The sequence below is a fragment of the Strix aluco genome, chromosome 3 (assembly GCF_031877795.1).
Source record: "Strix aluco isolate bStrAlu1 chromosome 3, bStrAlu1.hap1, whole genome shotgun sequence".
In the NCBI taxonomy this organism is placed as follows: domain Eukaryota; kingdom Metazoa; phylum Chordata; class Aves; order Strigiformes; family Strigidae; genus Strix; species Strix aluco.
This window is the reverse complement of record NC_133933.1, coordinates 124,093,184-124,120,660: the sequence shown is the minus strand read 5'-3', so window position 1 is coordinate 124,120,660 and position 27,477 is coordinate 124,093,184.

Below are 27,477 nucleotides of genomic sequence, written 5' to 3'. Positions count from 1 at the left end.
AACTGTTAATTATTAAATTAGATTATTAAATAATAAATAATCTCATGAAATGGTGTTTCTTGGAAGATGTAGATTCTGTAGCCTGAGGGAACTATTTGTCAAATTCACACATATGGATAAAAATGGGGAAAGTTTGAATTAAATTGGGTTTTGACCATTTTTTTTTGAGATGACCTTTTAATTGAAAATAACGTACCAGCAATTAACCTTAGGAGAGTGGTAGATTTAATTGATGTGAAACCCACATAACATCAAACTTTTTGTTACATTTTTGGCTGCTCTTTATGCTCCTGACTACAGTCAACCTATATTAAAGCTGTCTATGACAGACTTTAATAGTTCTGAGAACAGTTCAGACCTTTGTCATTTTAAGATGATGCAAAGTGGCCAGGGAGGTGTGTTGAGAGACACAAGGAAGGTTCTTGTTGACTCAGGACACCCCTTGGGAGGTGCAGGTGGAATCACCAACTCTATGCCACCTTGTAACCTCAATGGAGAGGCATGTGTTGCAAGACAAGGTGGAGCACATAGCCTTGCTGCTTTGGACAGTTTGACATAAAAGAGCTTTCAGGCTGTTTTAAATGTACATCTGGTGCCTTTTCAGTGGACCTTGGACTTGAGGGAAAGAAAAATATGTGAGTCATTGTTGCCCATCTTTCTTCTTAGCTGTGTGGAGCATAGGCAACTGCATCATGGTCAAACCCAGCACCTTATTCTTCAGTACTGTGCTGGTAGGTGTCCAAGACAGAACTTCCTCTCTGTGGTTCCCCCTGAAGAATAATGAGTTTCACAGATATGAAACCATAATGGATGAATCTTTCTTTTTTATCACTATGGGTGCTTAAAATAAATCCGTCTCTAAAAGGTAGGGGAAAACAAAAGCTTGATTCTCATCTGATGTAAATTGACGCAACCCCATGGAAATAAATGGAGCTCTGCCAAGCTCTACAAAAGGACAATATTGTCTAAGCTCTATGCATATTCCAATCTGCTTGCAAATGTACAAAGAAAGAGAAAAGGAACACTTACGTGTCCTTTAAAAGAAACGGTATTTAAAAATATTAAAGGAACCTCATGAAACCAGGGGAATTGTAAATCTAGGTTAGTTTATAACCACAAAATGTTAATTTCCTTAAAGTATTAGGGATTTCTTACTATATTCTTCTCTACATGGCACATAATATAATTATGTATATTACAGTAATTATTATTAGCTATTATGCTGTACATAGTATTATAATAACTTCCAAAAGGAAAAGACTTGCAAGCAATGGATCTGGAAACAGAGGCACTGAGCTGGCATAACCAGCCCAAGAACACAGAGCAGATTGTTGACAGAGTTGGGAGTAGGAAAGTGTCCCCTGGCTGCTGGGCTAGTGATGCTTTATACAGAAGTGTTACTGTGATAATAATAAATAGAGGTGGGATATATGCCTTTGGCTCTGGGAGAGGATTATTTTCCTTGGAAAGGTGAACATCACCTTTAGTACAGTAACTTTTTCAGGAGGCAAAAGTATCTAATTAAGTTAAGTGATTGTCAAGTGTATTTTAAGTTTAACAAAGCTCACATCATATTTTATTTCCCTTTTACATTCTGTACAGTAATTGTGTAAAGTGCATGATTTACTGTGGCAGCATTATTCAAACTTAATTACAGTGTTAAGAAGCAACCATAACTTGAAAGAAAATAGCTACACTGCTGTGGGGATCCACATGGCAGCTCTGTTTTTTAAAAAAACATTTTTCTTTTGTAAAGAAAATAAATTGTGTAGAAAACTTTTTGGCTCCTGAAATCACATTTAAGATAAACTTTCGGTAGGCTTCTTAAAGGATTGAAACCGCTACTTTGTCAAGGGATTTGAGATCTTTCTTTCTTTATATCCATCTTGTGATTCATCCCTATATATATACCAGATGTTGTCCGGTCCTTAGGGGTATATTCTCTTATATGTAGGGCTGAATCCTAAGAAGGAAATAAAAGGATTTAAAATATTATTATATAGCAATAGCAAGATGTCTCTGGTGGATCAATATGTCTGCTACCTAGAATACATAGTAGAGACCATTCATTCGAAGTACCACTTTTATACCAATGAGGGACATAACCAAGGATTTTTTACCCGCATTGTTTTTTCTTAATAAATGAAATAAGTGCTTATTTATGGCGTTTTAGGACTCCTTCTCCTTAGACTTCTAAAATCTGTGCTTTGTAAATGGTAGATCCCAGAATCTTATTTGTATTATGTGGGGTAGACATTAAAGAGAAGACCAAGACATAGTTCTTGCTCCAGACCCAGAACTCAATTTTTAGTATTTAACATCTTTGGTGCTTAAAATCAATGAAGCATCAGCAAACTTTGAATTTTTCTGGCAATGAGACATTCCTTGTGATTTCAGAAGACTATTTATTTTACAGGTGTACTGAGCAATGCAATGAGATGCTTATGGCTGAGATAAAGTGTAGGCTGCAGAGCCATCTACAGTTTACAGGCACTGATCCTACAAAAGTCAGGACCTTTGCTGCACCTTTCAGATTGCCATCTGCAGGTGTCATACTTATTAAATCTTTAATGGCACAGAGGTGTAGAAGACTTCCATAATAAGACCTGTGTTGATAATTAGTGGCTATGAGATCTTGACAGTAGGCTATAGTTACTAATGCTTCATCTTCATTCATTTTGTTGGGATCTAGGGTGCTAGAAAAGTATTCTGGGGTGGATATCCTATTTGCCCCTTATGATATTAGGTGAGAATAGGAAATGCATTCAGCTGAACTCAAACTCAGAATAGTGTGCTTTAAATTGGACTGCCACATTTAAGAAAATGGGAAGTGCTACATCTTAAATTAATGTATCTAATATTAAGGCTTAAGTACTTTCATATGATTTCTCATTCCAGGACCAGGTTTCACTTTTGAGCTGTCCCTGTTCCATCTGATAAGGGATAGCTTTCTGCTTTGGGCTCTGCTTGTAAGTTATAGTTACTCTCATCTTCTTTGGAGAATGATGACAATATGGAAATTGATCAAACTCCAGTTTAGGTCAGAGTCATATATCTGCAAAAGGCTGTAAAATTCACTTTTTGAGCTGGGCTGTGTTCATCTCCCATAGTTTTCTACCTGCCTGTTTCTGTGAACAGACAAAAAAATCTATACTAGTGCATATACAGTGCATTACATGCACTTTCTTGATATAATTAGTTGAGTCTCTTTTGGCTTGAGAGAACTTTTTCCCTTGAACAAAATTGATTTTTTAAGTTATCTGATTTGTATTTAATAGTGTATTCAAATCTCTTCCTCCAGAATCCATAGACCATCTTGCCTGACCTACATCAACAATGAATTTCTCAGAATACATTAATCAAATACAGTTTCCTTGAATTTTGTGCATTTTTCTCCTTCATTTCAAAAACGAATGACATTTGGTCTATTTTTCCATTCAGCTGAAAGTCAAGTTCTCAATTTCTCTGTTAGCTTAAAAGCTGAAAGTGCAGCATAATGGTGTTATATAAGGAGCAGTTCAATTTGCATACACCGATGTGTACCTTTTATGTGTGTGTGTGTCATCACACCTGTAGTCTAATTATGGTGGTAAGACAAACATTAAAGTGAAACCCATACGTGTTTTCTTGCAGAATTGAAGGTCATTTGTATACTTGGCGAAGACACTTATATTCGAAATTCCACAAGGGATTCTCCACTGGCAGGATTCTGCAACCACAGGTTCCTGCTGACTCTTAAAAATATTTCATTTAAAATAAAGGTTAATGCTTTTTTTACCCCCAAATAATACTTTTTTTTTTTTTTTTTTCTTCCCACCAGTGCTCATGTAAAATGCATAGGACTCAGATACTCAGCTGCTGCTGCCTGGAAAAGTGCCACTGGGTTCAGAAGGAGCTGTGTGTGTGTGCATCATTTGAAAATCACTTTCCGCAGTGGAGACAGTGATGGCAACTGCCACATGAGCGTCGCAGAAGGGTTTCTGTTTCAGACCTCTGTTTTTGATGACTCTTTCCCATGGTGTTCCCAAAACGTGTTTGGGATTCCAGTCACTTACCTTTAGCTGTCCAAAGCCTAAGCTGTCTAGCTTACTTGTGGAGTCACTAAGGAGAGAGAGGGACTTTCAGAGGATGGAGAACAAGTAGACATTTGACAGAAGTGAGATGAACTGCCTTCTGGCATTGCTGGTCCCTCTCCTTTGGCTATTGAGGAGCCCAGACCAGTAGTTTGAACAGGATCTCCAAATCTTTAGGCAACTTATGTGAGATGAATCCCATTCTCTGTTATCACCCTCATTTATCTTCTAGCATTTACAGATAAAATATTTACACGTAAAAAGCATTTTCATGTCAAGAGGAGTCAATTAGGATTAAAAATCCATTTGTTCTCCTCACACAATAAAGCTCTTTAGCCTAGTAGTTTTTCCCTGTAGACTCAAGACTGTATTCCTCTGATCCCCACAGATTACTTGGTCCAGCAATGTACTGGTTTTATCTGGGATCGAGTTGAATTTCTTCATGGTAGCTTTTAAGGTGCTATGTTTTGGATTTGTGTTGATAAAGTGGGAATGTTTTAGTAACTGCTGAGCAGTGCTTCCACAGCATCAAGGCTGCCTTTGCTTCTCACCCCACCCCACCAGCGAGTAGGCTGGGAGTGCACAAGAAGCTGGGAAGGGACACAGCTGGGACAGCTGACCCCAGCTGACCAAAGGGATATCCCGTACTGTATGACATTTTGCTCAGCAGTAAAACTGGGTGTGTGTGTGTGTGAAGGTTGTCTGGGGCTGCTGTCGTTTGGGGACTGGCTGGGCATCGGTTGGTTCGTGGTGAGCAATGGGGTTTTTTGCATCACTTGTTTTTCTTGGTTTTGTCTCTTTTCTTATTTGTTTGTTTGTTTGTTTGTTTGTTTGTTTTTATTAAACTGTCTTTATCTCAACCCATGACATTTCTCACTTTTACTCTTCTGATTCTCTCCCCCATCCCACTGCGGGGGAGTGAGCATGTGACTGTGTGGGGCTTAACTGCCTATAGGGGTTAAACCACAACAAACAACAAACTCATCTCTTTCTTCCTTGTATTTCTCTGATGGATCAAGAGATTTCAGAGTTGGAATCTTACTAAAGCATTTCAAAAATAAGCGTCTGAAAGTATGAGAAACCACTAGCCCCTATGCACACATTCATACAAGCCTCTACACAAGCGTTCTGAATTTCACTGAGTAATCAGTACTGTCGTGAACTGGATGTTGTGTGGTTGGCCACGCTGCATTGACTTCACAGTAGTACATAGCATCTGGTCTCCACTAGAGGAGATGTGGACGTCTGTGGAAGTATGCCAAGAGAAGCTGAAGACTGCTTTCCATTTCCTGTTTTTCAGAGCAGCTTGGAGGAAAGCAAGTTCTTAACTGACTGAGAGATACATTGTTTAATCTTCTTCAAAGTAAGAGATTGCCTCCTCTTTTCATCCTTGAAGCGCAGAGAAGACACCAAACTCTCCACATTCACATTGTGCTCCTTTAAAAGCGGACATAGAAAATGCCCTAGATCATCTGCAGGGGAAAGCTAAAGGCAAATGAAACTGACAACCTTGTTCACTTAATATGCAAGGTAATTCAGCGGGTGTTGAATTCATTTGAATAGATATGATGCAGTGTAGACACCTGCTGCAACTGCACCTTGCATCCTTGTTACATGAGTGATTTCTCCCAGCGAGAGCCAAGAACATGCTTCAAAACCCTCTGCTTTGAAGTAGCAGTGATATGAGGCTCCAATATGCAAGTATTGCTTGTTGAGGAAATATCTTAACATATTTAAATTGCTTTGATGAGTAAAAGAGAAGCTTAGAGTGTTGTCATTGTCATCTACAGGGCTGACATTTACATTTGAGATACTGGGTTTACATTCCTTGTCATGGGGTGCATGTAGAGGATTCAGGATTAATTCAGTTTACATTTGACTTCTTTGTATCAGACCAGGTTATCAAGCTGGTTTCTTTTTCGTCTTCCTTTTTGTCTCTGTTTACTCTTAGGTGGTACTGGAGAGGGCAGGTAACTTTGAGATGCCATTTATATTGCTTCTTCATCTTTCATTCTTTTTGAGGTGGAGTTATAGCACTTCTGCTTTACAGAGGTTCAGAGGAGAGAACCTGGCCACCTGAGAGTATCAATTAGATTAGAAAATGCCGTCAGTTAGTGGAGAGGAGCATTATATGGCACATACCTCCTCTTCATGAATCTTCAAGAAAGGAGGAGTGAGCTGCAAAGCAGGATGTGCCAAATATAATTGGTTCACCCATATTTAGAGCTGACGCTAGAGAATCTGAAAAATTTGTTCATCAGTGTAGGCCTTCTCTCAAAAAGGAAAATTTCACCTACATTGTAGCATCTATCAAGTTTTGCTGCCAGAATGAAGTCTATTTATATTTAGATTCTTGAAGAAATATTTTTCAAAAGAATTTTGGATTAAGTTTTTCACAAAATCAGTACTTGCTGTGTGTCCAGAGCTCTGATATCTAAATCAATTTAAAAAAAAAAATTCTAATATATTTGTTTGAGATGGTTACAGTGAAGAGACCTGTCTCTCATTATATAAGAAGGCTGGAAAATTAACTACCTAACTTTGCCTAACTTTGGATATTCAAATTATGATTCTGACATTTAAATTTGGAATTTTCCCATTCAAAGCAAAGTGCAAATGTGCACACAGTGAACCATAGAAATCTCTTTTGTCCATATATGGTATTCTTCAGCAGTACGAGAATATTGGGGTGGTGCAGATGTATCTTATTCCTGTTGTTGCTGGTAAATTCACTTAGCATTAGATAAAATACTTTTTTTACTTGTATTTATGGAAGAGACTGTGACTTTATATCCGTTTCAGATATACACTGCATGGAAATATTCCACAATTATCAAAACTTACTAGCTATCACCTCTTCTACAGTTCACCTGGAAGATATTTCAAGAGGTCATGGAGGAGGGGAGAAACACTTATCTGTACAGTTTGTGGCTGTCAGGTTTAAGTGAGAAAGATGTCTTTTGTAGTCCCTGTTACAAATAGGTAATAACAGGGAAATTTAGGGAGGGATTCAGTTTCAGTTCTTGATCCTTACACAGGCAACCTTGCTGCCAAAATAGGAGTGTCAGCTGACAGAAGATTGGGAGGATGAGAAACAAAATAGTAAAGGGCAGTTGAGGATAATGAGAAAAACACATCTCTATAGCTGATTTCTGCTCCATCTTCCTTTCTTTCTCAGGTTGGCATGAGATAATGAGAAACCCATCCTTTGAAATCTGGACCCTCTGCTACATAAAAAAGTGTCATGGGAGGAAATATGGCTAACAAAACTACTGGAAGATGTATTTTTCTTTGAGTTTCTTGGTTCTTGGCAATCTGAAATACATTCTTCTTTTTTTTTTTTTTTTTTCTTAAGGGATGGTGGCTTGTAGGATTACTGTGTTCAGCAAAGTATGACTGAGCCAACCAACAGGACTGCAGAAAGACAAAATGGTTTTGTGTATTCATCCAACTTTGCACACCCAGCCTCGTCGTAATTGAAGTGAGAGGCAGCGTAGTCTGACGGATGAAGTATGCGGCAGAGCTATTGGGGTCTAATTAGAGCTGGGAGCAGACTGTATCTGGGCAACTGTTTTCCTGGTTTTTTTTTCCTGTTCATGGATTTTCCATTCTTTGATTATTCATAATTTACAATATGGGTGAATCAAAGGTCTTGGTCAGAAATGGAATCCCACTGTGCCTAGCACTAATTAGATGTGCATGTGTGTGTGTTTGTGTGTGTGTATGTAGGCACATGCATGTATGGAAGAACCCCTGAGTGGAGGAGCCTGGCTCTAAAAGACACCGAACAGTGGGGAAGCAGGGAAATAATGTGGGAATTAATTATCAGGCACTGATTAACACACTTAGTTGTATCATGTTTGGTTGTTTGTATTGATATATCTACAACCAGATGGTGATGTTTAAACATTTGTTTGGTATTTAAAAATGTTCCACAATGTTTTTCACAGGCAAATGTTGATACCACTTGTTCTGGGTGCATTTAGTAAACAGGGAGTCTATGGTGATCGACTTAGATGTGGAAGACAAACTTCCAATACCTAATCCTGGTGAAATGGATTTTGACCTGAATGTAGACCCCTGTTCCCTTTCCTGGGTTGACCAGAATTTGCTCCACAGGGATCAGACTCCCACTGAACCCCTTCTTCTGCTACCAACAGCTGACATTTTGAAGAGCTGTATTAGACTAGATGTCTGATATAGGTGGAGCTTATTCTAAGAGACTTACAAAAGTTTCCACAGTGAGGCTACAGAATATTGAGGATTTAAACACACTCAATTAAAAAACATTTAAGTCCCTAGCTATTGCTGTAAGGACTAGAACTGGGTACTTTGTGCATGCAGGTAGATATGGTCGTGTTACCTGCTACACAGACTAAATCAGACTTCTTTCCTGAACTGGATGGTGTTGTCCTGGCACTATCTGTACTTTGAGGGGTACTGCTAAGTCCTGCTTGCCTCAGCAAGAAGTAGCTGAGAAATGGCAAGGGTTGTCTTTTTCTTGACCTGCCTTTGAGTGTTGCACTAGGCAAGCTAAAGCTTGATACAGGTTGTTCTTACAGCCCTAGAAGAGATGTAAGCTGCTGAGACATGTCTTTAGTACAAATGTGCATTGTCCCTTGTACAGACAAGAAAGCAAGTTAGGTCGTAGAAGATGGGCCTAGCAAGTCCTAGAGGGCTGAAGTGCCACAAGAGTGTCTGTGAACTTGAAACTGGAGGCTTAAAAATGGGGGCAAAAAGATGAATCAATATGTTAAGAGTTTCATTGCAATAGACAGTATTATAAAAGGACAAAAAGTGCTACAGAAACAAATGCACAGCATCATGTATGCGCAGAGAAGTACTTCAGAAAAACTAACATGTTATCGAGACATTATTGCTGAAATAACAACATCCTTCCCCGCACTTTAGAGTGTCAAACCTGATTTCTGTTTCCCAGGACAGAAGACCACTGGGTCAGCCTGGGGTGTCCCAGAGAATTGTTTTGCACCATCATACTAAGCCATGTCTCATCGTTATTCTTCACTGAATTGTTACATGGAGAGTTGAATCTGAGTTCATTTGTCTTAGATTAAGGACAGTTTCAACTTTGGAGATTTATAGGTCTTTCTCCAAATTTATTGCAACTTTTTTTCTGCAATGTTAGGGCACTGACATTGGATCACATGGACACTGTAATCTTTCATCTGCCTGAACAGTTGCAAAGCTGAATATCCAGTTTCCTTCTACTTTTCAGCCCTAGTGCATGTGGATAACACTAGCTGCTTCCTCTCCACATACTTCAAGCCATTTTCAAATACTGTTGCACTCCACATTGACCACAGTATGGCATGTGGCATACGTCCTTACCACTGAATAGTATTGAGATCATGCTCAAACTGTGGTCAGAAATCTGGTTACTTAAAACAGTGCTTCTGCAGTGAACTTCTTCTGGGCCTGCCCACTGATGTTGTTACTGGTTTTTTGGATACATGGTGGCTACATAAGGCTCTGGTGGCACCATGTCCTTGTGGAAGGTGAAAGCTTGGAGATTGTGATCGTGACAATGAGTAGGAACTACCATGTGGGGCAGTGCCATGTTGCAACAGATGCTGTGCACGTGGAATAAAACTATGGTTGCTACTCTGAAACAGAACTAAAAAAGATGAATAAAATAATTATTTTGTCTCAAATGGGCTGAAAACATGTTAGGAACAAATGCCAGAAACTGAGTCTCGGTTAATGTTTGGAAACTGCACGCATGTCTGAAGGGTGGTTTAAGCAGTTCTATTTTTGCTTTGAAAGGGAGCAGGAGCACTCTCAGCCCATTCTCAGCTGACAGGATCACAATTGTTAGGGAGGGCAATGAATACTAAGGCTTAGTAGCTTATTAAATTGCTCCAATTATGTCACTGTTTGAACATGGCAGAAAGCTGAACTGAAGTAATTTAGATGCCTTTGAAAACTTACTTTTGTGGCTTCAGGTTTTAGGGCAGTTTTCCTGCGGTGATTTAGCCTTCAGAGAGGAGAGATACTTCAGATAGATACTGATTTACAGTTTAGATAGGTAGGCTGTTATCTCCTCACCTTGCGATACGGTGTTGGGTACAAATTAGAAAGTTTGCTAGCAGTCAGCTATCAGCTGTAGAGCAGCATTAGATCCCAACTAACAATATTTGCACCTAAGTAAGTTCTGCAGAATTTACAATGATGGTATTGTCAGCTGAAGACGTAGGTAGGACTTTGTCTTATATTTGCATGTGCTGTGTACTACTTAGCTTTCCTTCCAGAAAGTTCAGGCATGACAAGTGTTTTGAGATTACAGAAAAAACTGAGTATTTCAGGTAGGCAGAAAACAGAGCTGCTCCACTCTCTTTGGGTGAACATCAGAACTAGTGGGTCAGCAGTGGGTGTAAACAGGGACAAGCAAATCCAGCATCTCAGTGAGTGACTTTCCTCTCTTGTTTAATTGAACACAGTGATTTTTCTACCTACCAGCTGATGGCTTTGAAGGCATTTAGTTTTCTTTGAAAATAATAATTCTGGTGGTAATACAGCTGGTGGATTTTTATCATAGTTATATCATAGGTGTATCACTTTTCTAACCTTAGTTCATGGGCAATATCTTTCATGTAGCTGGACTTCACGATATGATAAACAGTCTTTCTAACTATTCTTGTCTTGCTGCTTTATTTGTAGTGACTGAGGTCTTAGGAAGCAAGAAGCTTACATACTTTTTTTGTGAGCAGTCATCCAAAATGGGGTGAAGAATGCCTGTCCAATTAATTAATTTCCCTTGCATTCCTGTTAGGTACAAGCTGTTGACTCTACTTCTTAGCTATAAAGGTAAGATACTTGAATGGCTCTGTGAAATCTATTTTTAATCATATGAGCACAAAGCACCTGATTTAGCTCTTGCTGACATTGGTTTAAATTAGAAGGATCTCTGTTAAAGTCATTAAAGCCTATGACGATTCGGGTTAAAACCTAAAATATAATGAAACTAGGCTAAAGTCAAAATAGAACAGACTTATGTAATTGCAGACATAATTGTTCCACTGACTCTTCTAAGTCATGAAATATGCTACTGTCTGAAGTTTTTCTATAGAAAGGTATCAACATCATATATTATCTGCAACACGTTTATTTTTAGAGGGCCATAGCCTTTTTCATTTCTTTGACATAATGGAAAATCTTGAAGTCTGGATCAATCTGTCTTAAAATCAGGGCACTGAGCCCAGTCCTAAACTCTTTCTCTTTTATTAGTCCAAATAATCCTCCTTCTTCTCTAAGTACAAATTTACTTATCTGGTTTTACATCCATTCATCCATCCATGTACTAATAAAATCCCCATCAGTGCAGAATTTCAGGGCTCCATTGAACATTTCTACTAGTCTTTAAAAGGCAAGAACTTTAGTAACCCCATTTACTGTAATTTCATCACTGTAACTGAACTACATTCAGCTCCATGTTTTCTGCAGAAATCTGATCACATCTGGATAAGGGTAATTTAACAGGTACTTTCTCCCCCCTTTGCCTCCCCTACTTATCTGATACTGTTAAACACTCAGCTTTGTTCTTTCTCAGTACTTTGTGACTTTGTGGCTGTAATGGCAAATCACATTATATTTCACCTTCTCCTTTGGTGTAGCTTTCTGAAGGTTTACATTCTTCAGAGCTCCTTGTTTTGATCTCTTATAATGCCATGTGACTGAAGGGGAAAATGATAAGCCAACAGACTTTAAACTGTCCCACTGGTGAATTTCTGCCCATCTGCTTTGAAATATACTACAGTGATGAATGCCACTTTGCCTAGAACTGCTGTACATTTTTTACTAATGTATTTTTATCTATAGTAAGATAGCATTGATATAGAGGTGGAGCAATAGATGTAGAAATAACATTAATTATTAATTATTTTTATTCTTATGTAAAGCCACAGAAAGGAAACCTGGTACTTTCTCATCATATAAAAGACAGATTTTTACTTTCTTTGTAAGAAGTTGCAGACTGACCAAATTTTGGAGCTGTTTGGATGTCTAATGGTGCAGCCAAGGACTGGTGAGTGGGTTTTTCAGCAATATTCCCTTGTCTTTTTGAATATACCATTGTATTTTTATCTGTATATTTAATAGACTACCTCGCCCTCCAAATAAAGCCCCAGGCACCTAATCTAGTACTCACTGAAGAAATCTGTGCAAAGATTGACCAAATGGGATTCAATTGCTTGAACACAGGTGTGGTTTTAGATTAACAAGGATATTTTACCTGGCCTCTTAGCTGTGTCTCTGCCAGGTTGTCCTGTTGGTCCTAAAAGGCTCTGCCTTTGGTTTTGTGGCATTTCTTTCACCCTGCCAGAATCCCTCAGACACCCTAGGGTATCTGTGATTAGGCACCTGAATTACTTACAGAGTTTGCTCTGAGTTGCCCTGTGGCAATTTCTCGAAGCCAGGATCAGATTCTAGGGAGCTTGAGGAATTTTTAACATTGACTTTCATGGAGAAAAAGATCTACAGTTAGGATGAAAAGCACAGTTCTTGATCCTTCAGAATGACAATGCAGGTTGTGTGTGGGTATCTTTGTGGCTACAGTGACTACATAATGAACTCTTGGTAAAAATTTTATGCAAGGATTTGTTGACATTTTGATTATAAATATGAGATAATATAAAGGAGAGCTAAATTCTCCCCTTTGGACTGAAGAAATACCAGGCTACATGTATGTAGATCTGAGGGTAGACATTGGCTCTGATGTGCTGTCCTCTGCTGCTGAGTAGAAAGTGAAAACAGCCATATGACTCATAATTTCAAGGCAGAGACTCATGTGCTACTAACCAGATCTCCACTCTAACATCACAGTACAGAACAGCCTCTTAAACGGAAGGGAAATCCCTCCTCTGGCATGAATGGCCTCTGCAATTTAGGCCCTTTATTTCAATACCTTTCCCTGTAGGTTACTCTATATACAGGGCATAAAGGTCTTTTTGAAAGCTGTCTACAATCTGATGAGCCGTTTAGGGTTTGGTCCCATGGGTCTGGAGGCTTTTCTAGCCTCAAATCCCTAACAACACTGCTGCTTGTTCTATGAGAGAAGGTAAACTAGCCCTAACACGCTGTCCCGCTGGGACAAAGCAAATGTCACCACTGGGCGCCTGTACCTTCCCTTGGACAATCCAGTTTTGGATTGCCTGAAATGTACACTTGTGAGGGTGAAGCGTGCACTACTATCCAGTGCTGTGGGGGTGTTTTGTTTCACATGCACACTGACACCTTTCTTGGGTGCTGATAATGTTCAAGAACTGTGATTAAGTCCTTCAAATGTGACTGTTCCAAGAAAGCAACTCTTTAGAAATATCATAGAGCTCAAAGTTTATCCTGCCTGCCTTCTTACTGCTAGGTATCAGCTCTGCATATTCTGCTCCAGTTTTCAGAACAAAGCTGATTTCTTTGTTTCTTGAGCATCATCAAAAGCCATAACAACTCTGGAGGACATGTTATGTAATAATAACACAATGCACACAGCACTGCCTTAAATGTTATGCAGGCATTTATACCTGTGTGAAAATAGCTGCAAACTGGCTGTTAAACTCTCCTCTGAGCTATGCATATCAGTAGGGAATTCTGCCTTAGGAGCTTTTTATACACTGTTTTCATGGAGTGGAGGAAAAGTGCAAGGCAGTTGAGTGTCTGACTTCGCTTCGTGCATGGTGTTAGTTTTGCACTTAATCACGTAACTCTGTTGTCTTGAAAGCATGAGGAACTCTGTAAACAAATGTATTGATGATGCACAAGTACTAATAGATTAATTCAAATTCTTTTTTGCTGTGCTGGCTGTGTAAAGCTAAAAGGAGTGAAAAGCACTAACTTATTTTTGCCGACAAGTAAATACATAATCCCTGAATGCATGAGAAAAGGTATCCATTGAGGAAGAAAGCAATATGTTTGCAGACTCCATTTTTGCACTTCAATTTGTTCTTCCTAGCAGGTCACACCCAATTATCAGGTGATTTGTTAAACCTGTCACTGCATAGGAATCTGCTGCCATCCTCCTTGAGGATGGGGATTTTTGAAATAGTTGACTAGATTTTATGCCATCTGAATTGCTGGAGAGATGTGCTTTTTTTTGGTAGGGTTTTTTTGCTTAAAGTATGCTAAAAGCCTAAATATAGGGAAGTTAAATTGTGGGAGAAAAGAGCCTTAAGACTCCATGCCTTTGCTTTCCTAAATAATTTTCTAGCTCATTTTTAGTAGCATAACTCTATTATTGATTAAAGTAGGCTGTAATATACAGCCCTTACCTTACAGAAGAAAATGCACATCACTCATCCTTTCTTCTGTTAATTCTTGAAGCTGCTGGAATTTGGAGTCTGTAATGCTATACACAGAAAAAGATCTATATTCACCTGTGTACAATGCATTATGTTTTTCAGCATCAGTAACCTAATACAGATAGGAAATAATTTACATATACACTCCTTTTCAGTCAACACCTTAAAACAACTCGTTAAACATAAATTAAGCTTCACAGCTTCCTGGTGTGTGAGGGAAAGTTTGTTATCTTGATTTCACATGTGGGATAACTGAGGAACATAGAAGATGTGAAGCTTGCAAAGTCCACAAAGAAAGTCTTATGGAAACAGGGATGGAATGCAGATGACTGGGCTCCCTGTTCTCTTTGTTAAACATAAAACATCACTTTTGCCTGGAGGCATGACTGTTAATAGATACTCTGAGGTTGGTATCGAAGTGAATATGAATCATATTGTGAAGAAGGTGGATATGGTTAAAATGTTGGTCAACATTTGTTTCATTTCTCGATAGGAAAAAAAAAACCAAACAAAAAACTTGACAATGCATTAAGGACTTGTGGCTTCTCTGTGTAGTTATGTGATGTGACTTTTGTGGTCATCGTCTTTAGGGTGTTTCTAACTGCTTTTGACAGCACAGGTTGTTCTCCCTTCTGATCTGTGTTGACATGACAAATACGGGGAGGATTTCCTGTTGATGTAAACCAGAATAACTCTAGTCAGAACAGCTTGAATAGAGGGATGTCAATGTGCACGATATTTGTAGGATATTTTCATCATATTCTGTCATCCCACATTTTGTTTCCAGATGCCAACAATTGATGTTAGATTTCGAAATAGTTTTTTAGAAAGCAGTTTTGTTTCTGTATTTTCTTAGAGAGTATTTTTAAGGAAGGTTGGCAGCCTGATTGAAAATTCATTAAAAAAGGAGAAAAGAAAAAGGCAATGTGTTCTCTTAACAAGTTAGAGGGCTAAAAGTCTCCAGAATAATACACAACTTATTGGTTTCTCTGATATAATTCATTGGACCACCTGCTGCCCAAGGACATCTGCTAAGCTATAGAGTTGAACTAGCTTCGATCATGCAAAAGAGAGATTGGACTGTGCACTTTCCTCCAGTGACTGGAAAATGGTTACCAACTAGGGGGGAATTGGCATATGTGATCTGTTGCTACTGTGCTGCTTGACTAGGTACTGATAATTCAGCGATCTGACAGGCTATGGCTTGGGAAAACCCACAGTCATCTTAAATTATCTCTTTAGCCTAAAATGCAACAAGAGGAAATATAAACAGTTGTGACTGAAGTGAAAATAAAATAAAATAAATAAAAGCATAAATGATATCACTCTCCAAAAAAGAAAGGCTCTCATCTTTTTATTGTATTTAATTTGTGAAGCATGAGATATCTGGAACTGCCAAGTTAGCTCAGGAAAGAAGTGGAAAAATGAATTGAAAATTTCAGAAACGTTTTTCTTGTAGTATAAAATGACATTTTAAAAAACAACCACCAAAGTGTCATTTTATGTGATGTGCAGCCATTGCTGGGACTGGAACTGGAATGATTTTGATTCATTTCTCTCCGCTTACTGGGAAGCCCTATAGGAACACTGTGGTGGACAGTGCAAAAGTTAAGGCAGTATTATCCTAGATGACAAATCAAACTGTGAAAAGACAAACTGTTCTTTATAGGACAAGGGTCATTCATTTGGACTCAGTGATCATTGTAGAGGCAGGAGCAGCTGGTGGCAATGGGAAATAATCAACCAGTTCCTTTAACTACTGGCTGCTGTGTGTTTAGTTTGGCATGCATATATATGTATACATGCAAGTATAAACTGAAGTATTTTAAAATGTACGTATGTCTCTGTGTTCTGTGCTTATTACTGTCATCTCGTGAAATCAGTCCTTTCATGAAATAATTAAAGGTTTCAATTATTTTTGCCAACTGACTGGCATTACAGGTGTTCTGGATGATATGCCTATTTCACTTGGTTTTATAAACTGACAGAAGGTGAATCCTGGCATTATCCGTGTGTTTTCACACTGTGGTTATGCGGGAAATAATGTCTCTAGCCACTTCTTACTATTCAGGGAATTAATAAACAACGGCAGTGATACAAAGAAAAAGAGCAGTCAAGCATTTTTCAGTTCTTTGGAAATTCCCCAGCCATGGGACAAGATGCCCTTTTGTTGATTCTCCTTCAGGGAACTTTCTTACACTCAAAATTTCTCTGAGTAGGTTGTCTCCTTTTAATATCTGTATTCTTCATAGGTTATTTCTTTCAATTTGTTCATTGGAGTGTGAAGGAGAAACTGTTGTTCTTCAGGTAGAAGTCTCTTCTGTTTGGCTCCCACACAGCACCAAAATCATGCTTATAACCAGAGGTGCTTCAGGAGATTAGTGGGTTCATTTTCAGTTTCAGATAATCAGGACACATTAGTATTCAAAAATTCCAGGAAAGACTGGCACATGAATGACCCAAGACTCCTGCTGTTCTGGTATTGGCTGTGGGGGAGCAGGGTGCTAGAAAATGCTTCAAAGTTAGCAATTTGGGAGAGGGTAAGGTTGACATGGAGAAAACCAACTCACTCTCTCCCTTCCAGGTGTGTGGCAGGGTCGCAGGGCACATCTGAAGCTGCTTCTATGACTTCATCCCTTGTCCATAATCAATTAAAAAAAAGAAAAAGGAATCATAAGGCCAGAAAGTGTCAGAAATCTTCATTGCTGTTGGACCTGTCAATGGATCTGCACCTGTTTTCCTTCCACTCCTACTGCAAATATATCTTTCCTCAGTTTGGCAGGCAGTGGGTACTCTGCCATAACAGTGGCACCCTTCAGAGTTTTTGCAGCTGGGTCTCCACCTGATGGTGCTCATTGATGGAGTCTAGCATGTCATCAGTTGCTCTCGTGGGTTATTCATTCATGCACGTCTGACATGGAGCCTTTCCTTGGCAAGTAAGCATGGGTATTAAGTCCTAGCACTAGCAAGGGTTAGTTTATCACTGAAGGGAAAATGCCTTCAACAAACCTCTATAGCAGCATTGAGGGTGGAAGCTGGCTGTAATGAGCTATGTAAATGAAGGCACTAGCAGGAGGTCACGCTGGTCCCAGGGTAACTACTGTGAGTAGCACTTTGCTATATATAGGCAGGACTCAGATTTTCTCTCATAACTGTAGTGATCCCAACATTACATTGCTGGAGAAGCTTGTGATGTCTCATTTGATAGAAAGGGCCAAGCAAATTAAAAGGGTGAATGCCAAATCATGAATACAAAGATGGATGAGAAATTAATTATAGGAAAAATTTATTTTCTCTTTGGTATTGTCTAGCCATATACACGTTCATTTCCTACCCTCCTACAACTCCTCTCTGAGCTCCTGTAATCTCTTTTAGGGTGTTTTTTGAAAAAGGAAAAAAAAAATCACTTTTTGAAGCAGTGTCAATTTTGAAAATAAATGTTAGATCTGCGATGTGTATTGCTATGTAGTTTTAGGTGCAAATATGAGTATATAGTTTTAAAAATAAATGTAATAGAAACATCATTTCACTTGTCCCATGATCCAAGAGAAACCAGGTTTGGGCATTTCCCACAATTTTTGTCTATGATATCTGGTAATCTTCTGAAATATTTGAAAATTTTAGTCATATCTGGGATTGAAGCAGTCATTTCATGAAATGGTTGTATGTTTTAGACATTTTGTAAAATGACTAGTTTACTGTATGGCTACAACATACGCTCATGCAGATTTATCAAGGAGAGAAGGGAGATTGATGATCTCACTCCTATGATTTCTCCATTTTCTTCTCATCCTTCCCAGCCTGCTATGGTATCGGCAGCCAGGACTACTCTTCAGTGCTGTGCTTTACAGGAGTTTTCTTTGGCTCTTAGAAGAACAAAAAGCTGTCACTGTGAATCTTGGGATAAGTGTCACGTCTCCCCTGATATAGGGACTGGGGTCTATGTGTTTTTTGCAGCTTGCTGTTCGTGTGGAGCACAAACATGTACCTCACTTTTACTTCTTATTTATGTCAGATCTACCTCTGTGCCTCCTCTCTGCAGCTATTTCAGCAGACTGTGCTACATAGATTACTGATGAGTAAAAGTATAGATATTATTATATTGAAACAAATGCAAAGATTGTGGGATTTGGATCTGGCCTGTAAGAATTGCTTCAAAATACTCTATTTCAGGGGGTAACATGTCCATAGACAATCATAAGGCTTGACAACTTGGGTGTATTTCATTGTAGGGCTAATCCATCATAGCCCAGGGACAGATATGCTGATGTCCATGCTTTTATTTGACAGGTTTTAAATTTGTAGGTTAGGGAAATTAATATTTTGACATATCTATGTATCAAAGTTCTTCTTGGATTTTAATTTACTTCAAATACTTTCTCATGGATCCTGGGATGTGGGGGAAATTCAGTTAATTTATCAATAATTGTTTTCCAGACTGAAGTTCCTTTACCTTAGTCTTGTTCTAGTATTGGATATCCCTCTATTGCAAACTACAGCCAGATGATACAAGTTTCAGATACGGACTTAGTAAGTTGTATTGATTTTTGCATGAATCTGAAATGCAAACTCAATGTCTTTCTAGTCCAAATAACAGAAGTCATGATTCTACTTAATGTACTGCAGAAAGGAAGAAGGAACCACAGTTGGCAGCATCTAGAAAAAAAATGTGTCCCAGGTAATCAATTCATGCTTCATTGGCTCTTTCCAGTCAGCTAATGAATAAAGGTGCCCATTTGCAAGCTTTTCTCTGAAGTTGATTATTTATCTCCACAAAATTTACTTTATTCTTGTAGTGATCATCTGAGGTTAAACAAATCCCTAAGTATTCAATGTACTTGTAGTCCATTAAGAAGAGATCTAATATCTATCCATCCACCCATGCATCCACCCATTTCCAAAAAGTTCTGGTATTAATATTGGCAATATCTGGGCTAGAAGTAATTAATTTTGTATTAAAAGGTGAGATGAAACTGAGGAAAAAACAGAAAAAAAATCAGTAAAATGGGGTAAAATAAGATCATTTAGATAGGAAGTAATTATCTCTATAGATTGTTGTCTGACTCCTGATACAACACTGTAACTACCTGAGACCAGATCTACAAAGTCATGTAGGTTTGTAACTGGTATTGATTTCAGTGGACATAGGAAAATCTAAATAACTTTCTGGATGGGAACGTTGGATCTTAAATTATTTTGAGTAGGACCAATCCTTCCTGTGTTTGGTATAAAAATGGAGTCCAGATCTGTCCACTCATTGCAAGCTATTGATGATACCTGGCCTGATGGTCTCCCTTGCCTTTTTTCAGGAGAATGGGTGCTTTAAAGTCAATATCTTGAAGAGAAGATTAACACAAAAGACTATAATCAGATCAAAACACACTTCCCAAATCAAAGATATTAAAAAGACTGGTCCATTTAGCCCAAACAAATAGCTTCCCGACATCCATTCATAAAAAAAGAGATTACTGTTCATTGTGGCCAAAGGAGTGTATTGATATTATTACTAGCTAAATCCTATCTATAATTTATCCTTTTTAGTCATGACTCATGCAGAAAATTTTAAGGACAAACTGGAAAAGGACTTGCAGCCCTAAAAAGCCTTAGGCATTTTTGAAGACTTCTACCAGTTATTAATTTGGCTGCCAACATTTTTGCTATGTCTTTTATATCTGGATTGTCCTTATTACATGCAGCTCTTATAGACCTTTCTTGTGTAAATTATCAGTTAAAGTTTCAGCATTTTTTGAAGTCTGAAAGAATCTTGCAGATAGGGTGTGTGAGCTTAAAGGGATGTAGCTGAGTAAAACTCGAGAGGAAGAACCCCTGAATCTTAGTTTTATTTAAATGTAGTTGTGGCAGACATTGAAAGAATACATCCTTTGACTAGATGTGCAAAGATGCTCAGGCTGAACATACAAATCTCACTGCAATTTCAGGAATACAAATCTAAAATCCCGTATTAGTTCCTTCATCTTTTAGGACTTGTTAAAGGATTTCACCAGACTGCGGGTACCTCTAGGCTTGCTTTATTAACCACTCAGAGATGGGCCATCACCTCAGTGAGTGGCAACAGCTAACACAAAGCGCCCTCTATATATATGATATAACATGCAATACAAAGAGTCTTTGCTGATTTTCCAGGAACTTTCAGCTCTCAATTCATCATCAATTTCAAAAGTCCATTATATTCCACAGTTTCGGCTAGTTCCAATTCCTCTTCGGACACTACTGCTCACTGATGCAGTCTTTGGTCATCATGGTTACTTATCTTCCGAACAATCTTCACCATAATTCCCCTTTAGACTTCTGAAAAAAGACTCAAAAAATACTTAGTCTATGTCTATCTTTTCATTGCCTAGCCTTTCTAAATTGCTTAAACTGTCAGTATTGTTCCTAGAGCACCTGTGCACACTGTATTGAACTGTCAGTATTGTTCCTAGATCACGTGTGCTCTATTAATTAAACCTATAAAACAATATCTATTTATTAATTATTCCTGCTATTAATAATATCCTAAGAGAAAAGAGTTTTCTAAAGCTTGTTTCCCAGAATGAGGACCCTTTTACTTGGTAAGGTCGTTTCCAGGAAGGGAACAATAACCTCATTAAAGAGAAGCAGAAGGCTGTTTTTACTAGTGTCTCTGTGTCTCCAAACAGAGAGGTCAGGCACACACCTAGGTCAGTAAAAATCACCTGGTGGAAATACTTGTGTTCCTCTGTGGCTATAACACTGCTGTGTTAACACAGATACTTGATGTTAAATTAGGCAAGATGCATCTGTGCTCCTTTCAGAGCCATCCAGTATACAGAGATCCAGATTCCTCCAATCTAACCTTTGATGACTCTTTGGGAACACTACTAGACCACCCTAGGCTTTTATAATCAATGGAAAGGCTATCGAGCTGATCCTGTCCACCAGAGATTCAAACTGCACTTTTAAGTTGCTGTGGACTACAGAGGGATCCTGAGGGGAATGCTTCAGCTGAGCATCAGAAGTTTGGAAGGATGAATCTGGCCTGAATTTTGATGTGAATAATCAGCTAATGGTTAATACGTCTGTCTAGAGAAGTAGTTACATCCCCACCCAAGCCAACAACAGTGCAAAATTATGATCAGCTTCCCAGAAGAAGGTGATCCTTATTATAACATTATTAAAATGTTTTTTGATAACTTATTTATATGCTAACATGATTTACATTTGTGGCTTATGTATACATGATAGAAAGATGGAGTGAGAATGTGACTCTGTGGGAATCAGCTTGCACATATACATTTCTATTAAAAGTCACAACCTGCACTGTGGTAATGCTGAGTTTCTAGGCAGGTAAGGGAATGGAGGTGGGTGTAAAAAGTACACTCTGTACCTTCTAGAGCAAATCAAAAATACAATGAAGTAATCATAATTTAAAATATTCTAAGTTTTAGAATATGTCTTCTAGATATTAATATGTTAATAGAAACTGCTACTGAATACTTACCCCTCCTGGTAAAATCCAAAGACAACATTTAGGCCTCATTGAAATTACCAATAATATTCTCAGTGAACTAAGATTTTGTACTATGGGATTTCCAAATGCTCGACAGCACTCAGTTTATGGCCTTCAGCCTTTGCACTGAGTTGTCATCATACTAGATTATGGCTTACTCTCCCAAACATATTTGTTGTGTCTTTTAAGTGAGAGGAGTTTTTTATTTAAAGAAAAATATTTTCCTTTGAATTTGAAATAAGAGCCATTGATTTTTCTTCTGTTAGGCTCTGACAAAGAAAAATCAGTAGACAAAGGTTGTGTACCATTAACTAAAAGTGAAGGGCTAGTTGACCTCAGCTGAGCCATTGATGAGGGTGAGGCTAATGGGAAAAAAATTGATCTCTTCATAATTTGTCAAGAGAAGTGTGGTTAGCTAAAAAATCTCATTATCAACCCTGTTCTTGGGAATAATAAAAAATATCCGTTAAGTCAATTTTATTAAGCTCTTCCTAGGTATAGCAGAAGTCTCAGTTGTCAGTCGCTGGCATGTAGATGTCACACAAAGTGATTGGTGATGCTATTCTCAGGTTTCTAGCAAAGGAATAAGTAAATCCATTTTCTCAAAATAAAGAGATGTAATTTAATAGAGGGCATTAAGAATTGCTCTTCAAGGGAGACCTAAGAATTAATTTGGGAACTCACATGTTCTTTGGCCTCTTTGTAAAGTACAATGGGCTTTTACTTTCTTTTTTTGGCCATAAAACATTTATCATAGGACTCATTAAAAAATCCTATTAAATTATGTTTCTGTGAGTTGTGTCCCTCATGCACTTGGGAAAAGTGTGAAATGCCTTTTCAATTGAAGGCATTTTTCGTTTATATGTGTAATACTTTCTTGCCTGGGGAAACAAATGATGTCTCCATAGGGTGCCTAACTCAGCATGGAAGCACGATCTCTATGTAACCCTGGTATCTAGGTCATCACTGGAGAGTGTGTCTCAGATATCAAATGCAAAAGACAGAACCTCTGTTGCTTGAGTTAAAGGACTAAGCCTCCTGTAGGCAGGTATAGCAAAAATATTCTCTGTGGATCAAATGGAAACAAATAACAACTCTTGGATAGAGGATAACATACAGAAATAAGGCAGAGCAGGATGGTTGGAGGCTGAGTTCAATGTGGGGACTCATGGAGATGTAGCCTAGCCCTACTGATTATTTCTTTACTAGCTAATTAAGCACTGTCAAGCACAAACCTAAGCACTAAACTTGGTTATCCATGCTGTTAAATGGTCCCTGGCTGCCCACTTTTGGCCTGGACAAATTATTGCTTTTGCTAACAATTACATGGTCACAGTTTTTAGAACAGGGCAAGCAATATTGCCCTCATGGTATGGGTTTTGCTGTCATGTTTTGGAAAGTAAGAGTTTAATGGCATGGGGATGTCCAGACCTTATTAGATGGTCTTCTGGACCTATTTTAGTTTGGTGTAGTAGTAACATATACACCCATTTTGACAGAAATACTGTTGTCCATATCATTCGGGGCTAGGACTTCCCCTATCAGGTCTGAATTCTCATCCTAACTCAGCTGCTGCTTTTTGCCTTTGGCCAAAACTTCAACTTTCTTTATCAGTTGACTTCCTCTGCAAATTTTTGATAACTGAAACTCATGCATTTCACAGGTATATGTGAAATATATACATAAATATATATATATACATACACCCATGCATAAAGGTATATATAATTAGGTATGATACTTGGAACACAATGTCATTGTACATACATGCTCAGTGTAATTATTGTTTTCTCTAATTATTGATTTTAAGTGACATCTTTCTTCTCTGTTACATACAGATGTGCCCATGGAGCCAATCCAAACACCATTCACGCTTACCTGGCTTGAACTGTTCTCAGGAAGTAATTCATTGTACAAGTTTAGTCTTTTAATTCTTCTCTTTGAAGAGGCCAAAATACATTCTTTGATTAATTGAAAGTATTTAGTGAAGGTTTCATGTGAACATACGTGAACCTGTAAGTTTATTTCTGAACTGTTCAAGTCACAGGTAGTTTTAGATATTTGAATTCTTTGACTTGGATACTTTAGTCACTTATTTCTGTATTTGTATGAATTAACTAAAAAGGAAGTGGAAGGTGTCATCTGTGGTACAGGAAGGTTTGCTTGCAGTAAATTGTGTTCTATACGTATTTTACAAGTATTCATGTTACTTGCTATGCCAATATTATTTTAAATAACATCCGGAAAGCAAATGCAATCGTATTAAGCTAAATAAGTGATTATTCAAAAGAGCTTTCACAAATACCCTTTTTCCACTGCTCTGAGTGGGGTGACGTAATGAGAATTCCTGCAGAAAAGATGGTATCGCTTCTTGTTCTATTCACAAAATGTCCTCCAATATTCCCTAAGGGGAATGGTAAAGTTGCTTAAACTCTCTCAAATGGCAATAAAGGGGATCACACTTTTAAAACATAGCCTAGGGAAATACAACAGCACATAAATTCCTTTGGAAATTGCTTGTCAGGTTCATTTGGAATGGTAAAAGCCAGAATGTGCTTCCAGCTAATAATTATTTCTGAGTGGGAGGGTTGTCTGAGCTCTGGGGAAAAACAAAAGATTTGAGTGCAAGTAGTGAATTTGTTTCAGGAATGCTTTGCAAAACAGAAAATTTTTGATTTTTTTACCCCCACCCACACTTTTAAATTCTGATGCAGGACTGGTTGAAATCACAGGGGACTTTACTGTTGAATTGACAGGTTACTGGATCAGGCCCATAGTCTCCTCACAGTCAACAAAGGAAAAAGGTTTGATTTTTCAATAGAAAAGGTGTGTGATCTCTCATGACTGGCTGTTAAGTATTATATCTATGCAAATCCCATTAAGAAGTAATGCCACATTATTATCAATATGCAAGACCTATTGACCTGGTATTAAAAGTAAAACAAAATAAATACACTTATGATCTGTGAGTAATAAATGCAGCTAAATGCTTCCTTAACAGGGACTGATTCCCTTTTAGTGCCCAACGAATTCAGTAGAGAGTCACAGTGATTTCACCGAGCTTTGGTGGATGGGATTCATCAGTCTAAATGTAGATGTCTGCATCTGAGCTATAGCTTACCCTAGCTTTATAGTTGGAGGAGGGGAAAACAGCTTGTTTTTATGGTTGGGGGAGAAAGCAGCTTATTTTAGGATGCAGTTCATCTCATCCTAATGTAGATGTTTGAATAAGATTTTGTGAATTCTCTCCTAAAACTATCCATTTGTCTCCACTGACTATAAATGGAGTCAGAGTGACCAGCTGAGATGGAGACAATTCCCCCTCTCACCGAGTGAAAAAGTCAGCATCTGCTGTTTATACAAACTGCTCTTTGCTTGAGTTATGGTATAAGCTCACCAGCTTGAGACTCTTCTCCTCTCTCAGTGTTTGCACAAAGAACCTTAGTGCCCTGCAGTGCACATAAGGCAAACTAATGCAAATGGACAATTGTATTCTGTCAAAAGTGCTCCATTCTATGGTAAATGATGCTTGGATCACACAGAAGTATATGTAAACTTAAGTTCAGCTGAAAAACTAAGACAATTTTTGAAAGAATAAAAATATTTCAGCACTGAAAAAAAATTGTGATTTTTCCATTTCAAGGTGACATTTCAGTTGGAAAAGTAGCAACTTGTGATCATTTAAATTTACTTCAAATAAAAGAGTAAAGCACCAGCCCAAACGGAAGGGTATATATTACCTGACATATAATACTTTAAATTTTTTTTAAACATTATGTTTTTATGACATGACATTTTTTATTTCATTTTTTTTACTTTTTTTCTCCTAAAATAAAAAAATCAGATATCCTATTTCCTCAGTGCACAGTAATGTGTGTTAGCCCCTAACAAGTTGCTTTTCCCAAAGTTCATGTACTTGTAAAGCCTATGATGTGTTTTCTGTATCTCTGTATTTCAACACCTGTGTAGTCTTTGCCTAGGGGCAAGTTTTCATCAAAATTTCTTGAACTGCTGTAGCAAGTGACTACAGCCACAAATGGCTTTTAACATTATTGTCCTCAGCAGGCTAGTGTAAAGCTGGGGCAAACCTACATAAGTCAACGAGTTATTTGAACTTGAACTTGTGTAGCAGTTTGGGGTATAAAGCATGGGGATTTGCAAATACCCACTTGGTTCAAGTGGGAACATTAAATAGCAGTGTATCCACTGCTGTTAACAGAGTCATACACTGATAACACTTTTTATTTTTCACTTAGTGACAGCGCAGTTTAGCCCTTTCAACTACTTATGGCAGAGCCTCCCACTGATCATGGTATTGGCAGTCAGGGGAGGGTCCTTATTCTGGGGAGAGGATAAGATCTCACCTGTTTGCCTTCTGTTCAGCAGTGCTCTGTGGTGCATGCAATGACTCTAATGTATTCACTTAAGCAAACTTCCTAGGGAAGCCCATATATCCTTGAAGTTGAGGATTGTTGATTTTTTTCCTTTTTTTTTTTTTTTCTTCTTTTTTTTCCTCTCTTTTCCTTTCTAGAAATAGATTTGTTCTCTGGTGGGCTGAGAACAACCATTGACTGCATTCCTCTGCTGTTGAAAAATTACTGTCAGAAGTGTTTGCTGACATCTAATCAAGGCAGAGATGAGGGATTTCTTAAAAACAGTACTTCTGATGCATGTCAGGTTGCTTTGCTTGGTCAGTTGTTGTCACGTCAGCTCTAAAGAATTTTAATTACCGTAGATGTTATGAACACATTCCCTCAGGGAAATATCATTTTCTTATATTTGAATTAATTTGGGTGAGTGCAGTTTACCTTCTCCTTAGAGTGGCTTGTCTCATGGTTTGAAATCAGAACTATCCAAACTTTCTGAATTTGTGAGCAGATGCTACTGGTGGGACTCCCCTATGTGCCAGTCATTTTCCTCCCCAGAATGATGTGTGCACCCAGGCAGGTAGTGGGCACGCAGCTGTGCACGAGGAGGCTGGATCCAGCCTCAGGAGTGGGCAGCTGGGCAGCTCCAATTCAACCAAAGGGGATGAATCTCTCTTACTGAGTTGTCATCATTGCTCTTAGACAAACCCCAGTGACCTCAGGATGCCTGCTTCATGTTAGAAATTTTGAAGTGAAAGTTTTACTGAAAATACATAAAATGCAATCTCCTGTTTGTCTGAATGCCTACTGAGAATGGGAATTTCATCTCCAAGTTCTCTTTGTCACTTCTGAACAGTTTTTGAAAGTTACTCCAATCACAGATAAATTTGGAGTAAATCAGAATTGTGTCCCTGGGGGAGTTACATCAAGATATATTGGTGGAAAGCTAATGTAAGAGTGCCTTGATTTAGGCATTTAGATATTTTCCTGATACTTCAAACCATTTGGCAATAGTGTTTACTTGGATCCAGAAAAAATGAAAACTTGCCCGGTATGGGAACATGCTTTTTCATTCTAAATGCCTTTCTCTCTTCTGCAGCTGTCTCAGATCTGATTTGCAGATAGGTGCCCTCAAAGAATGCTTTTCCAACAACTTCATGTTTTTTATCTGTAGAAGTTGCAGTAGACCTTTGGTTCTTAAGCCAATGACAATAATGGACTAATTTCGCTTCTGTCATTGT